General features: G+C 42.3%; 1 protein-coding gene across 1 annotated transcript in view; it reads right to left on the minus strand.

Annotated features, from left to right (window-relative positions):
* Positions 1-14,640, minus strand: part of ALK (ALK receptor tyrosine kinase) — a 797,030-nt gene that overhangs the window by 679,147 nt on the left and 103,243 nt on the right. The window lies entirely within an intron of this gene.

Genomic DNA, 14,640 nt, shown 5'->3' on the forward strand with positions numbered 1-14,640 from the left:
AGTCAAGGCGTAAAGTTTGGGTATTGCATTCAGGGATTGTAACCTGTGTATACCATCATGCATGTACCAATAAACACAGTTATACCCAATCTGGTGTTATAATTGAAAAGAAGAAGTGTCCCTAAGGTTCATCCTGGAAGCCTCAGGATCCTCTTTGGCTGGAGGCACTATCACTGAAAGAACCACTGTGAGCCTGTCCTGATGTCCTCCCCACACCACCATGGAGATCTCCAGCCTCCTGTTTACAGCCAGGTATGCGTCAGCAGCAACAGAATACATCAGTAGCGAAGCCATCTCACATAGGGTTGGGGAAAGGGAGCTACATATGTATGTGGGATGTACTATTATACAGTAAATTATATGTTTCCACTATGCCAAAGGCTACATTAGTACAGTACATTTATTTTATTTTTAAATCCATTTATATTAATTAACTAATAGATCATGTAAGAATCCAAAGTCAAACTTGTTTAAATTGCTATGGCACTTAATACTGATATCTGACATCTCATAAATATGCATTTTATATATACACAAAAACTTTGTTAAATGAACATTATTGGTGAGGAATCAAATAATAAAAAGCTTGGAAATTCAGAGTTATGGGTCCCATAACAGACATTTTCAGTGGTCTCAGTTCAAGATGGAGGGAATCTCTGTAGATGGAGGATGCAAGGCATTGGGTCTCTGTGTCAGAGAGAGGATGGATCTCCATCATAGTCTGGGTGGGATCTCATTGCTACGGGGAGGTTCTCAATATCAGTGGGGGAGGAGGCAGGATCTCACTGGTGGAGCAGGGGAGGGGAATGGTCCCAGTGCCAGAGGGGGCAGGATCTCGGTTCTGGAAGGGGACAGAGTCAGTGGTGGGAGGGGTCTCAGTGCCAGGGAGGAGGGTGCAGGGCTTCAGTGCCGGAAGAGATGAAGTCTGAATACCGGAAGGGAGCGGGCCGGATCATGGTGCCAGAGGAGAAGCGGAGGCTCTCAGTGCCAGGGAGAAGGGTGTGGAGTCTCAGCGACATGGGAGGGTATAACACTGTCAAGGGGGTGAGGACTCAGTGTCAAGGGGCGGGGTCTCAATACCAAAGAGGAGGGTGTATTAGTGACAGGAGAAAGACTTGGGGGAGTTGTCCCTGTGCGGGAAGGGAGGATGCTTCACAACAGTGGGTGGGATCTCAGTGACAAGGGGTGAGGTATCAATGGGAGGAAGGAGGACTCAGAGCCAGTGAGGAGGGGAGGAGGAGTCTCAGTGTCAGTGGGCTGGGACTCAGTGCCAGAAAGAGGGGGTCTCATGACCAGAGGGACATGGTGCAAGGGCCTCTCAGTCATGCTGTACCTACAGTGGAGGGACTTCTTTCTTCTCGTTCGGGCTGATAATCACTGCTCAGAAGAGGAATGTCCTGCCCCAAAAATTTGGATAGCGTGACTGCTCTGCAGAGAGGCACTCTGTAGGGAATGGGGGAGGATGCTCTGCCCATGGATGGCACAGGAGTTCACTGCTCTATGACAGGGGTGCGCAAACTTCAGGGCGCAAGATTTTCTGGGGGGGGGAGGGGAGTGTGGCCCAGCCATTCCCTGAAGGCATTTAAATTAAATGCCGGTGATCGTGCGAGGCCTCTGTAACTTTACTTACCTTAACTTTCCAGCGCCGGGTCGCCATGGCAACCCGGCATCAAATGGGGGGCACGAATAGAGGGTGAGAACAGGCAGGGGGCGCAAGGAGAAGAGTTTGTGCACCCCTGCTCTAGGAGATGTGGGGCTGCATTTATGAGCTGCCGAACACATATTTTACGTCCGTTTGCATTCCACAGCCATAGGAAAAAATAAATGGGGAACAAATGACCTAAAAAATCTCACATTTCTAAAACATTGCATTAAAAAAAAAATACTAGATGCGAAAAAGCACTTCTACCGTTTGAACCCTGCATCCCATTATAAAAGATCAAAATAATTTGTTTAGCTGTCTCTTAAATGTCAGAAGATAAAGAAAGCATCTTTAAAGTGTGACATTGATTTTTTTTTTACCTAACTTCTGACACTGTCACATAGCCATAAGCTTGATGGATTTCCACCAGCATCTTACAAAGCTTCCTTACAAGTAAACAAAAGTGAATATTGTAGGCGGTGCAGTGAGGCACAATTGTCAGTGATGGAACCACAGAAAGGATTGCGTTGCCATCAGTGACTGTTGGTGGACAGAAGATCTAAAGTTTGTTCCAGGATTTAGTATATGGGATTCTTTCTGTGGTTCCATCATGAACAATTGTACCTTAGTGTATGTGAGTACAGGCAGAATACATTCCTCTTGAGGCACCATGGAAGGTTCCCTTGTAAGATGGTCTTGTTTCTTTCAAATGTGCTCCATCCCATCATTCTGATATTGATTTCATTAAAAAGGTTTCCAGTCACTGTTACATTCTGGCCAAGGTAGACATAGTCTTCAACTTCTTCCAGTTCTATTCCATTTATTTCAATCTTTGTAGAGTTGACCCATTTTTCTGAGGTTCCAATGTCATACTTGCTTTGACGAGTTCTCCGATTTGTTGTTGGAGATCTTCTGAACTTGTGGCAAACATAACAATATCATCTGAAAATCATAGGTGACTCAAGTATTCACTGTTGAGTCCATTTTCTTCCCAATGCAATATCTTGAACAGTTCTTCAAGTGTTGCTGTAAAAAGCTTTGGTGACATTGTGTTTCCCTGCCACGCTCCCTTGCTTATCCTTATCTTGCTTGCATCTTCATGTAATCTAATGGTTGATGTGGTATTCTTATAAATGTTCTTTATAATATCACACTTCTTCAACACATTGTCTTCTTAATGCATTTAGAACTGCTGAGGTGAAGACAGAATTAAATGCTTTTTCAAATCTATTAATCTTAAACTGAGTGGTAGATCATACTCATTACTTTGGGAAATCGCTTCCTGTATGTGGTCCATTGTGTTGTGTCCATTGCGAAATGCCGCTTCTTCTCTAGGCTGGGCTAAATCCACTGTCTGTTGCAGAAAATTAGTGAGTATCTTTGGAAAAATCTTGTAAGTGATTGGAAGTAGACTGAATGGTCTGTAGTTCTTGAGGACTTCTTTGTGTCCTTTGTTTAGGATGAAGATAACTATGGCATTGCTCCATTGTCCTGGAATTTACCTGTTTAAGTAGCATGCAAAGGTTTGCAAGGATTTTTTCTGCATTTTTCTACTTCTTCCCTGGCTTCTTTCAAGATTTCAGTTGTAATTCCATCTTCCACAGGAGCCTTCCCATTCTTCATTGGATTTTATGCTTTACCATTTTTTCTGGAAGACCACATGATACACCATTGGTGGTTTCTTCTTGCTCAACCTCTGCTGCATTATGCTCTGTGTGATCTATGTTCTCATACAATTTCATGTAGAAGTCCTCAATTCTCTTTATGATAAGTGCCCAGTCTTTTATTGTTGATCCATCGTCTTGTTTGAGTGCGATGATTTGCTTCTTTCCAATCATAAATTGCAGCTTTGTCATCTTTAAGCTTTTGTTATCTTTGATCGTCTTCTTCACCATATCACAGTAAAATGTTCTTACATCTTCAGATTTACATTTGCGGATTGTCTTGCACAGATCTAGATATTCTAATCTACATATTTGTGTGTCCTGAAACTGCTTCATTTCTTGTCACCTCCTCAGTAATTGCTTTGTCTCATCAGATATTTTCTTATCCTGTTTTTTGTTAGCAAATCCTCCATTTTTTTCAGCACTGTCAGGATCAAGTTCTTTATACAGATGTAGCATACTGTAGGTCATTGCACCTGCTAATATTTCAGAATATAGCTCTATAATAACTCAGAGTTTCCAATTGGAGTCAATGGCAGTAATAATGCAGAATATCGATGAGTATGCCGCCATAACGCCTCAGCGGGTGCGATAACCCCTGCTACATCTATAACTGTTTGTTAAAGTGCTTCCATGCATTTTGAGCAAGCTGAAGCGATCTTTCAGTTCTAGTTGAAATTATCTTCTGTTATTCTTGAGGTTCTTGATGTTGATTGTTTTTGTCTTCTTTTTAATCAGTTTTCTTCTTTCCATCTTCACATTCAGATGTAATTTGCAGCTTTATGACTGTGCAATCTATAATCACGTGTTTCTTGTTAGCTAGGATATATTCAATTTAATTCTTAACTCCATTGGGTCAATTCGATGTCCGATTTCTATTTGGATTCTTCTTGAAGAATGAATTCATGATGTAGAAGTTTTCACATTCTGCAAATTCTACAATGTGTCTCCACTGTTATTCCTGTTACTGTAACCATACTTACCCACCAATGCATCGTCCTTCTGCTGGGCACCAATCTTTGCATTGAAAATCTCCCAGAACGATCTTGAGGGGACAATTTCCTTTGTATATTTATTTAGAACTTTTTCTAACGCGCTACTCGCCAAGAAAACAGTACAAGAGCAGAATTTTGTTGTTAAGTTGGTTGATTTCATGGTAGAAGTCTTCCACTTCATTGTTTGTGTGACTTGATGTTGGAGGATACACTTGGATTATTTGAAGCCTGTATCTCTTTGTCAACTGAATGACGATTTTGGCTGCTCTTTCTGATGCGCTTTCATGAGCCACTACTGCATCTTGTGTTTCCATCTTTTGTTAACAATGAAGCCTATTACACAGATTCTTCTATTCTCTGTACCTCTGTAATATAATAGGTGTCCGCATTTGAGCCGTTGCCACCTGTGTGTGCGTATATATATATATACACATACACACGAGTGGAGTGCAGGAATTAATATTTTGTTGGGGGAGCTGTACATAGAAACTCAGTCATATTAATAATAAGAAGCACTCCAGGGTAATTTTTCAGCGGTACGTGGTTTATTCAAACCCCAACGTTTCTGTCTAGCGTAGTAGACCCTTTTCTTTTGAGTTCTTTTATATTGATACTTTAGAGTGCTAATGTACTACTTTTTTTAAGCATACAAAATCAGTAACATATATACATCTCCAGCACCCATGTATGTGTATATACATATCACATATCATATATATATATATATATATATATATATATGTAGTATGTATCACTAACCTTCAGCTTGAAACTAGACAATGGTCACATATATTTTACAGTCTCTCTTTCCATATCTGTTATCTAAAAGTAAGTAGATGGCACCCATGATAAAGAAAAAGAGTCAGCCTGCTCCATTTATCATTTTCTTCATCAGCTGAGTGCCAGGGGCTGCTATGCATTATAAATAACCCGAAGCTGGCCACTTCTGAAGAGAAGAGGTTAGAATGGAAGGCATTAATCTAGCATTAATAAGACAAATCTGACACGTAGTTAATGATTATAGGGGTGCCTGTAGTTACTAGAACACAAACAGAATACATCATACAGGCTTTAAATACATTGGCCCTATTTAATATAGTGAGAAGCAGAAAATCACACAGCTAATGATGCAGTAAATTCTATTCAAGTGAGCAGTGAGCTGTGCGTTTTTCTGCTTCTCACTATACTGAATAGAAGACATACAGGGCTACGAGTGTACGCGCGCGCCTCTCTGTGTCATTGTTCTCAGCTCTTTAACCAGTTTAATTCTCTAGCTCAGTGGTGCGCTACCTTTTTTTAGCCGCAACTCCTAAATGTAAATGTCTACTACGCAAGGCCCCTGCCCCGCCCTCCAACCCCCACCCACGGTCCCAAAAACAGTAGAGGATTAATCCTGCGGGGTCCCTGCTTCTGAATGGGAACAGCGCAAAGTAAATCTTCTGACTCAAACATGCACTACAGCAGCAGCAGCAGTCTCTCTCTGCGTCTCTCTCTCCGCGTCCACAGCAGTCAGAGGCAGTCTCTCCGGTACTGACTCCTCCCCCACCCTGCCTGCAGCCAGGCACTGACTCTTCCCCCTGCCTGCCTGTAGCCAGGCACTGACTCCTCCTCCACCCTGCCTGCAGCCAGGCACTGACTCCTCCCCCACCCTGCCTGCAGGCAGTCACTAACTCCTCCCACACCTTCTTCAGCCAGGCACTGGTTCCTCCCCCACCCTGCCTGCAGCCAGGCACTGACTCTTCCCCCTGCCTGCCTGTAGCCAGGCACTGACTCCTCCTCCACCCTGCCTGCAGCCAGGCACTGACTCCTCCCCCACCCTGCCTGCAGGCAGTCACTAACTCCTCCCACACCTTCTTCAGCCAGGCACTGGTTCCTCCCCCACCCTGCCTGCAGCCAGGCACTGACTCCTCCCTCAACTTGCCTGCAGCCAGGCCCCGACTCCTCCCCCACCCTGCAGCAAGGCACTGACTCCTCCCCCACCCTGCCTGCAGCCAGGTACTAACTCCTCCCCCACCCTGCCTGCAAAGAGCTCCACACAGGAGAATGAGGGGGAAAGGTTTATGTGTCTGTGGTGTGTTTTGTTGGTGTAAAAGGGGCAGCAGAGTCTGTTTTGTTGGTGTGTGTGTGTGTGTGTGTGTGTTTTGTGGGTGTAGAGGGGGGCTGCAGTTTGTGTATTGTGGGTGGAGGAGGGGTGCATAGTGTTTTGCTGGTGTGTGTGTCTGCAGTGTGTGGGTGGGGGCTGTTGTGGGTGTAGGGAGGGGGCTGCTAGTGTGTTTTTTGTGGACGAAGAGATGGCAGAGCCTGTTTTGTTGGTTTGTGTGTATCTCTGCAGTGTATGTTTTGTGGGTGGAGGGGTGCAGAGTATTTTGTTTTTGTGGGTCTGCAGTGTGTGGATTTACAGGGGGGATGCAGTGGGTGTAGAGGGGGACTGCTGGTGTGTGTTTTTTGGATGTAGAGGGGGCAGCAGTCTGTTTTGTTGGTGTGTGTCTGCAGTGTGTTTGGTGGATGAAGAGGGGGGCTGCAGTGTGTGTTTGTGTGTGTGTGTGTGTGTGTGTGTGTGTGTGTGTGTGTGTGTGTGTGTGTGTGTGTGTGTGTGTGTGTGTGTGTGTGTGTGTGTGTGTGTGTGTGTGTGTGTGTGTGCGCGTGTGTGTGTGTAGATTGTGGAGAAGGGCTGCAGAGTGTTTTTTGGTGTGTGTGTGTGTGCAGTTTGTTTGTGCTTGTGGGTGTAGAGGGTGGAGGAGAGCTGCAGTGTGTCTTGTGGGTGTAGAGTGTGTAGGGGGGACTGCATAATGTGTTTGTATATATAGGGGGGTTGCAGAGTGTGTTTGTGTGTGTAGCCCTCTTTCCCCCTAGGGTAAGGAGTCTATGGGTGCTGGCTTTACCTGTTGGCTCACAGAGACCCCAAACATCTGCCACGGGGAGCCCGGGTGATATAATATAACTTGGTACAGTGCCTCCACCTGGGGGGGATCCCAACGTAGCCACTCACAGGAACCACAACACTGATGTACACACACACAGTATGTGAAAAGAATAACTTTTTACTGATGAACATATAATAAACAGTGATAACTGGGTAATAACTCTACTGGTTACAGCTACCCCTTCGGGTATGTGTGTGTGCATTGAGAGGGCTGTGTGTATGTACAATTTCCTTTTAATAAACTTGCATTAAAAGCATAAGAATGTAGACAATAAGCCTACATTTAGCCTATAATAGTAATAATCCCCTCAGAACAGGGCATTACTGGCCAATAATGCCCTGGCTGGGTTAAAGTCCTTCGGCTTCACCTCAGGCTTTCAACTCTGCCAGCCAGGGCATTATTGGCCAGTAATGCCCTGTTCTGAGGGGATTATTACTTAAATAAAGGCATTTCTGCTTTATAGAGAAGGATTCCTTACAGTAAGGGCAGTGACATGTGGTATTGTCTCCTATGGTGTCAGTGATAGAAGTGGTTTCCATTAACAATTTGAGTGCTGGAAGGGCCACGGTACCAGCGTGTTACGGACCTCTGTTCTGGAATTCTTCTTTTTCTCTCTACACACCATCACTTGGTGATTATATCAAATCTTTTGGCGTTAGATATTATCTCTATGCAGATGATACGCTGATATACAGTTGTGTGAAAAGGAAAGTACACCCTCTTTGAATTCCATGGTTTTACATATCAGGACATAATAACAATCATCTGTTACTTAGCAGGTCTAAAAATTAGGTAAATACAACCTCAGATGAACAACAACACATGACATATTACACCGTGTCATGATTTATTTAACAAAAATAATGCCAAAATGGAGAAGCCATGTGTGAAAAACGAAGTACACCTTACTGCTTCCATAGGAATTAAGATGCAACGATGTGAGAGACTTAAAAAGTCATACAGAAAACAATTACATCAAGTTATTGCTGCTAAAGGTGGTTCTACAAGCAATGATGACGTCACTCTCGTCAAATGGCATTCGCCCTGCGCATTTTGACGCTAACACAACAACTTTTTCAGGGGATATACATTTTATACACTAATTGCTTAGTAGGCCTTGTGGCACCTTTTTTATGATTGTTTATACACACACATACACACACACACACACTCACACACACAAATATATAGATATATAAACACAGAAGAAAAAGAAACCTCTAAAGTAGCACTCAGACAATAATTTGCAAAAATATAAAGGGTACTTTAATTAAATCCAAAAGATAACAGAAATACAAACAACTGACTGATGAGACTGCCTGTCTAAAAAATAAATTGGTGGACACAAAAAAAATGATCAAAAACACAGTGTAATAAACCCAGAAAAAATAAAACTAAAAAATCGATGCCCTAAGAGAAACCTTGCTCACTGAGGGAAAGAATAGTTTCCCGCAGTGCAGCAGTACAGACCGGCCGGTCACAAAAGATGTTAATGACTAATAGACATCATAAATCAAAAAAATGCAAAACTGAGAGAATATACACAGAAAAAAAAAAATTATATACATGTGCTGTACTGATAGCAGTGAGAGTGTCAGATACACAGGGGTAAGCCTAATACAATTGTATAATGCTATAACAGGGAATATATGAAAAATAGTTCATTTAGTGACCCAAATACACAAATATAAACAGATGGGAAAAACAAAGGGAGAGATGAATAAACAGAAATACTCAGCTCCTTGAGAATGAAACACTGCAATCATCAATCAGCACAGCACAGTCCACAAATAAAGTCCAAGATATTGGACAGTGTTGATAGTCCCAAATAAGACTGAAGGCAGGCAGGGTCAGCAACAGCAAAAATTAAAATTAGCCCACTAACGCGTTTCGCCCACAAAGACTTCCTCACGAGTGGTCAAAGCCTTTGTGGGCGAAACGCGTTAGTGGGCTAATTTTAATTTTTGCTGTTGCTGACCCTGCCTGCCTTCAGTCTTATTTGGGACTATCAACACTGTCCAATATCTTGGACTTTATTTGTGGACTGTGCTGTGCTGATTGATGATTGCAGTGTTTCATTCTCAAGGAGCTGAGTATTTCTGTTTATTCATCTCTCCCTTTGTTTTTCCCATCTGTTTATATTTGTGTATTTGGGTCACTAAATGAACTATTTTTCATATATTCCCTGTTATAGCATTATACAATTGTATTAGGCTTACCCCTGTGTATCTGACACTCTCACTGCTATCAGTACAGCACATGTATATAATTTTTTTTTTTCTGTGTATATTCTCTCAGTTTTGCATTTTTTTGATTTATGATGTCTATTAGTCATTAACATCTTTTGTGACCGGCCGGTCTGTACTGCTGCACTGCGGGAAACTATTCTTTCCCTCAGTGAGCAAGGTTTCTCTTAGGGCATCGATTTTTTAGTTTTATTTTTTCTGGGTTTATTACACTGTGTTTTTGATCATTTTTTTTGTGTCCACCAATTTATTTTTTAGACAGGCAGTCTCATCAGTCAGTTGTTTGTATTTCTGTTATCTTTTGGATTTAATTAAAGTACCCTTTATATTTTTGCAAATTATTGTCTGAGTGCTACTTTAGAGGTTTCTTTTTCTTCTGTGTTTATATATCTATACTTTTCCTCTAGCACCGCCTACAACTTATACTTTATTTCTGTTACAACTATATCAGTTATATTTTTCTGATTTAGGTAGGTTTATTTGACATTGCATTTATTTTTTTTGGAAGTGATGCGGTATTCACCTGTGTGTTAATACAAATATATATATATTTATATACCCCGAAGAAGTCTATGTATTAGATGAAACGCGTAGGGTTAATAGCAGGAGATATACTTAATACATGTATATGTTCCGTTTGATCCTTTCTTTTAATATATTCTCCAAAGTAAACTCCAAAGACTCCCAGAAGAAGACAGTTTCCCGTTGAAACGCGTTGGAGTGGGAGTCTTGCTGAGGGGGGCCCCTACCTTTCCTATCTACAACATGGAGTATTGACCTAACTGTTTGTGACAATCACCTGCTGAGTGGTAACGTATTTTTGCAATCTGTTACCTTTAATTCCTGTGTACCTCTATCATGTAATTATTGCATCAAATTATATGGCATAATATCCTTTACATGTGGTCACAAGGTCTCAGTATAGGTAGATCGTCACGTAGGTGTGCTTAGATATAGCCACCTACACCCTGTATGTGTCTTGATTTTTATCTTTACTTGACTCTTGCCTCCATGTCCAATAAGTATAGGTAGCGCTGAGCCCCCCTCTTCTTTTAAAATTTCATCCCCTGTTTTAATCACCTGAATAAAATACCATTTTTGTTACTTTCATTCATGTCCGTGTGCTATTTAAAGGTTGCTTTCCTCTTGTTGTTTGCATATATATATTTATATACCCCCGAAGAAGTCTATGTATTAGATGAAACGCGTAGGGTTAATAGCAGGAGATATACTTAATACATGTATATGTTCCGTTTGATCCTTTCTTTTAATATATTCTCCAAAGTAAACTTGTGTCCACTCGTTATTATCGATGCCCCCTCCTGCTCTGTTCCTGCCTCTATACCTCATACCTGAGGCTTTCCTATAGTGAAGGTGATTCGTTTACAGTGGGGAGGTGAAGGAGGTGAAGGAGAGATGTGGTGTAATTGAATCCAGGTGCTGCACAGTGCTCACGACTGCAGTAGCATACAGCTATACCCGTGGAGCAGGGACACGCTGTCCTACTGAGAGGCGGAAGATCGTCAAAAGCTGCCTGTGACCTAACGGGACATTACCGGGAGAGAAGCAAGCGGGCGATCACGTGACAGAGGGCTGGATAGCTTCCGTGGATCGGAGGGAGCACTGCAATTCCATTTGAGTGCCAACAACCGAGGGGTTTCCCGTTGACACCTGAATCCAATGACCGAGAGGGTTTCCTGTTTCCAACTATAGGGGCTTTTCGTTTGATCTATCACAGAGATCTGGTAGATTAGGCTATCTCTACCTACAGTAAGTGAAAAACACCACACTTGATGGACAGGGGGACACAAGTTTCTTTTATGTGAGGAGACAGTCATACTATTTCTTGAGTGATATAAATCTCACCTATTTATTTCATCCGGATTACAGGACTCAAAGTTAGAGAATTAATTGTGGGACATTTTTTCATAATAGCAAAGAAGAGGAATCATCATTTGTGAAACTTTAATGGATTTTCCTATGCTATAGCCAAGACCATCTGGCCACGTTTACTATTTCATTATTGTTTGATTGTCATTAATATCTTTTCCTTGCCCATCCCAGAAGATATAGGAAAGGGGGAGGGGGACACAACATAGAGTAGTATGTCTGTAATATATAGTCGAAATAGATTAGAGAAGCACTTACAACTTGAAGAGATGAGTATGGATTAGTCTCTGATGCAGGTGAAACGTGTTCTTATCAGTCAGAGACCACAATTATAATGCTCTCCAAAGGGTATAGCAGTAGTGAGGTATATACACACATACATACAAGCATTTTGCCATACATTTATGAGATTTAAGAAAGTGATCCGTCTCCTGGATAAATGCATTATCTATTTTCCCTTTTCTCTTTGCTCTTGATTTTCTGGGCCTGCATTAAAAAATATCGGTGGCAAACACATGACTGGCAGTTATTTTTTGTTAAATGTATGCCAACTAAAAGGTTGCTTTCAGGAAATACAATGCAAACTCATATGAAATTCCCCACAGTAAGTAGAATTATGGGCTCCCACTAAAAAGAGGATATGTTGAAAGAATAATGATTTTCATAAAGACTTGACAAATCTCAGATCTGTCTTAGACAAAAATGCACATTGATCAAATAAGAAGGTACTGTTCATTTCCGTGATATACTGTACTATTTCTTCATTACCCAACATGTATTAAAGAGACAATCCAAGCAACCGATTTTCTTTACATTTGTAACATAGGATTGAAGCAGAGGGTCTCTGGAGCTGAACCCGATTAATTCCCGCTCCGGGGCCAACTGCTTCCAAAGATACTTACCTCCGTAGGGAGTGCCGGAATCCCTCAGCTTTTTAAGGCTCTGGCGACACATGAGCCAATAAAAAGCCGCGAACGGATGACGTTGCGGCCTCCTATTGGTCCTCAGTGCACAGGAGCTTTGAAACGTCACCATTACATGCTCCCTGCTAGCTGAGCAGAGCGGCTACCAGGACCCCCTACGGAGGAATGTATCTCAGGAAGCAGGGGACCCCTGCTTCAACACTATGTTAATGATCCCCATTAAAAGTAAGAGGCTGTTATCCTGTCGTTTGTTTTGTTTGCGCTGGTTTGCCCAAGTTTTGCAACCAAGAAACTTTAGTAAGTAACCCCTGTGGCGGCAGGGGGTAGCTGGCCTCACATTATAAAGGTGAAGCCCGGCTAGCTACCCCTAAAACCATGTGTATCTGGCCAGGTATGTGTGCTCCTAGGCCGGATGCATCTTGTGTGGTCAGTCCCCTTATGGGAAATAGCTAAAAAACTTGGGACTGTGACCATAAATAAAGTATATACTTTCATTCCCAGTAACAATGTAATTTCCCCCCAGCCAGCAGGTTTGTATTGTGGGTTTCATGTGTTCATTTCTATGGAGGCAGACTCAGTGATTAGATCAGCCGAGGTACCTGCAGAGAAATGTGGATTGAGACAAAGGCTGGGAGCGGCGAGGTGTTAAAGACATTTGGTGAGTGGGGAAGGGTGGACAATCAGGTCTGGGGAAGGGCTTTCAGAGCCTTTGTTCCTTGCAAACTCTGAGGCACCTACCCAGTGGGAGGTATAGAGCTGGCCAGGGGGAGCTGTTGCTGGTCAGAGCCCCGTGGGTACGGTTCCCATTGGCAAGTTTGAATTCCCCACTTCCCAGCACCTCCGTCACCATGGGGCTTGAATGCCTCTGCACGCCTATATATATATATATATATATATATATATATATATATATATATATATATCAAAAAATAAATAGATGATACCGTTCTGTGGCTAACGAAATGCTTTTATTTGTGCGAGCTTTCGAGATACACTGATCTCTTCTTCCGGCGATGTTACAATGAATGAAGCAAGGATAACTTGAAAACAGTAACTTGAGACACTGTTTTCAAGTTATCCTTGCTTCATTCATTGTAACATCGCCGGAAGAAGAGATCAGTGTATCTCGAAAGCTCGCACAAATAAAAGCATTTCGTTAGCCACAGAACGGTATCATCTATTTATTTTTTGATTATTGAAGCTCGGCTAACACGGTACTGATACCTCTACATGTATATATATATATATATATATATATATATATATATGTGTGTGTATATGTGTGTGTATATATGTATGTGTGTGTGTATATGTGTGTGTGTGTGTGTGTGTGTGTGTGTGTGTGTGTGTGTGTGTGTGTGTGTGTGTGTGTGTGTGTGTGTGTGTGTGTGTGTGTGTGTGTGTGTAGCCCTTTCTGGTTTGGGCTAATACGTCTGCCCTCCTCCTGGCATTATCCCTGGTAAGGGCAGGTTTGCCAGGAGTAATCATGGGTTTTCCCCACACCACTGCAGCTCAGTGAGTCACAGAGAAGGTAGTGTAATCAGGCCTGGTGTCCAATCAGGGGCAAGGGGCTGGTTCCTGCTGGATACGTACTTAAGGGGCTGCACTTCTTGAATTTACTCAGTTGCCTCTACCGTGAGAGAGGCTGGTGTACCCGAGAGCAGTGTGCAGGGCTCTGCATACTGTGTGTCCTCCCTTAGGGGAGCGGTGAGAGACTGTTCCCCTTATTCTATTAGGGAATAAGGGAAGAGCTAGGACTGCTCCTAGTCTCAAGAACAGCAAGCATCGTCAGGCAACGTCTGAAAATCAGTGCAGTGGTAATTGCAACCATGGCTCAAAAAAATGTATGTTGCATATTCTGGGTTCTTCCTTTTTGTCTGATTAGGGCTTGGTTCCGGCAGGAACATAAAGAGGGTTCTTAAATTAAAACCAGCTTTTAATCCAACTCTAAATTGGATGCCAAAACGGGTGGTATTTAATGTGTGGATGCTTACTGTGTGTTCAGCTCATTTAAATAAGGTAGGAATAGAGATGCCTCCAGTCTGCCTGTTGAGTCATTATATAAATAACTCAAACATAAACTTTTTTGCGCCTATTTTTGGCCAACTCTAAATCAGGTTCTTACAGTATTTTTACGAGTCACAAACCAGCCATTTGTGCCCAGGCAATGAGTTTGTGCTACAAATCTCTATGCACCAACTTTACTCCAACATTGCATTCATTCATAGAGCCCATTTGAAACATATATTTGGTGTTGTTTGCGCTCTAATTCGGAAGTTGTAATAATTGGATAAATAGACCTCTTGTGTTATCATCATTGTTGCATTGTTGTACTATTATTCCTAGGATTACAGTT

This window comes from Ascaphus truei, chromosome 4 (assembly GCF_040206685.1).
Source record: "Ascaphus truei isolate aAscTru1 chromosome 4, aAscTru1.hap1, whole genome shotgun sequence".
NCBI lineage: Eukaryota > Metazoa > Chordata > Amphibia > Anura > Ascaphidae > Ascaphus > Ascaphus truei.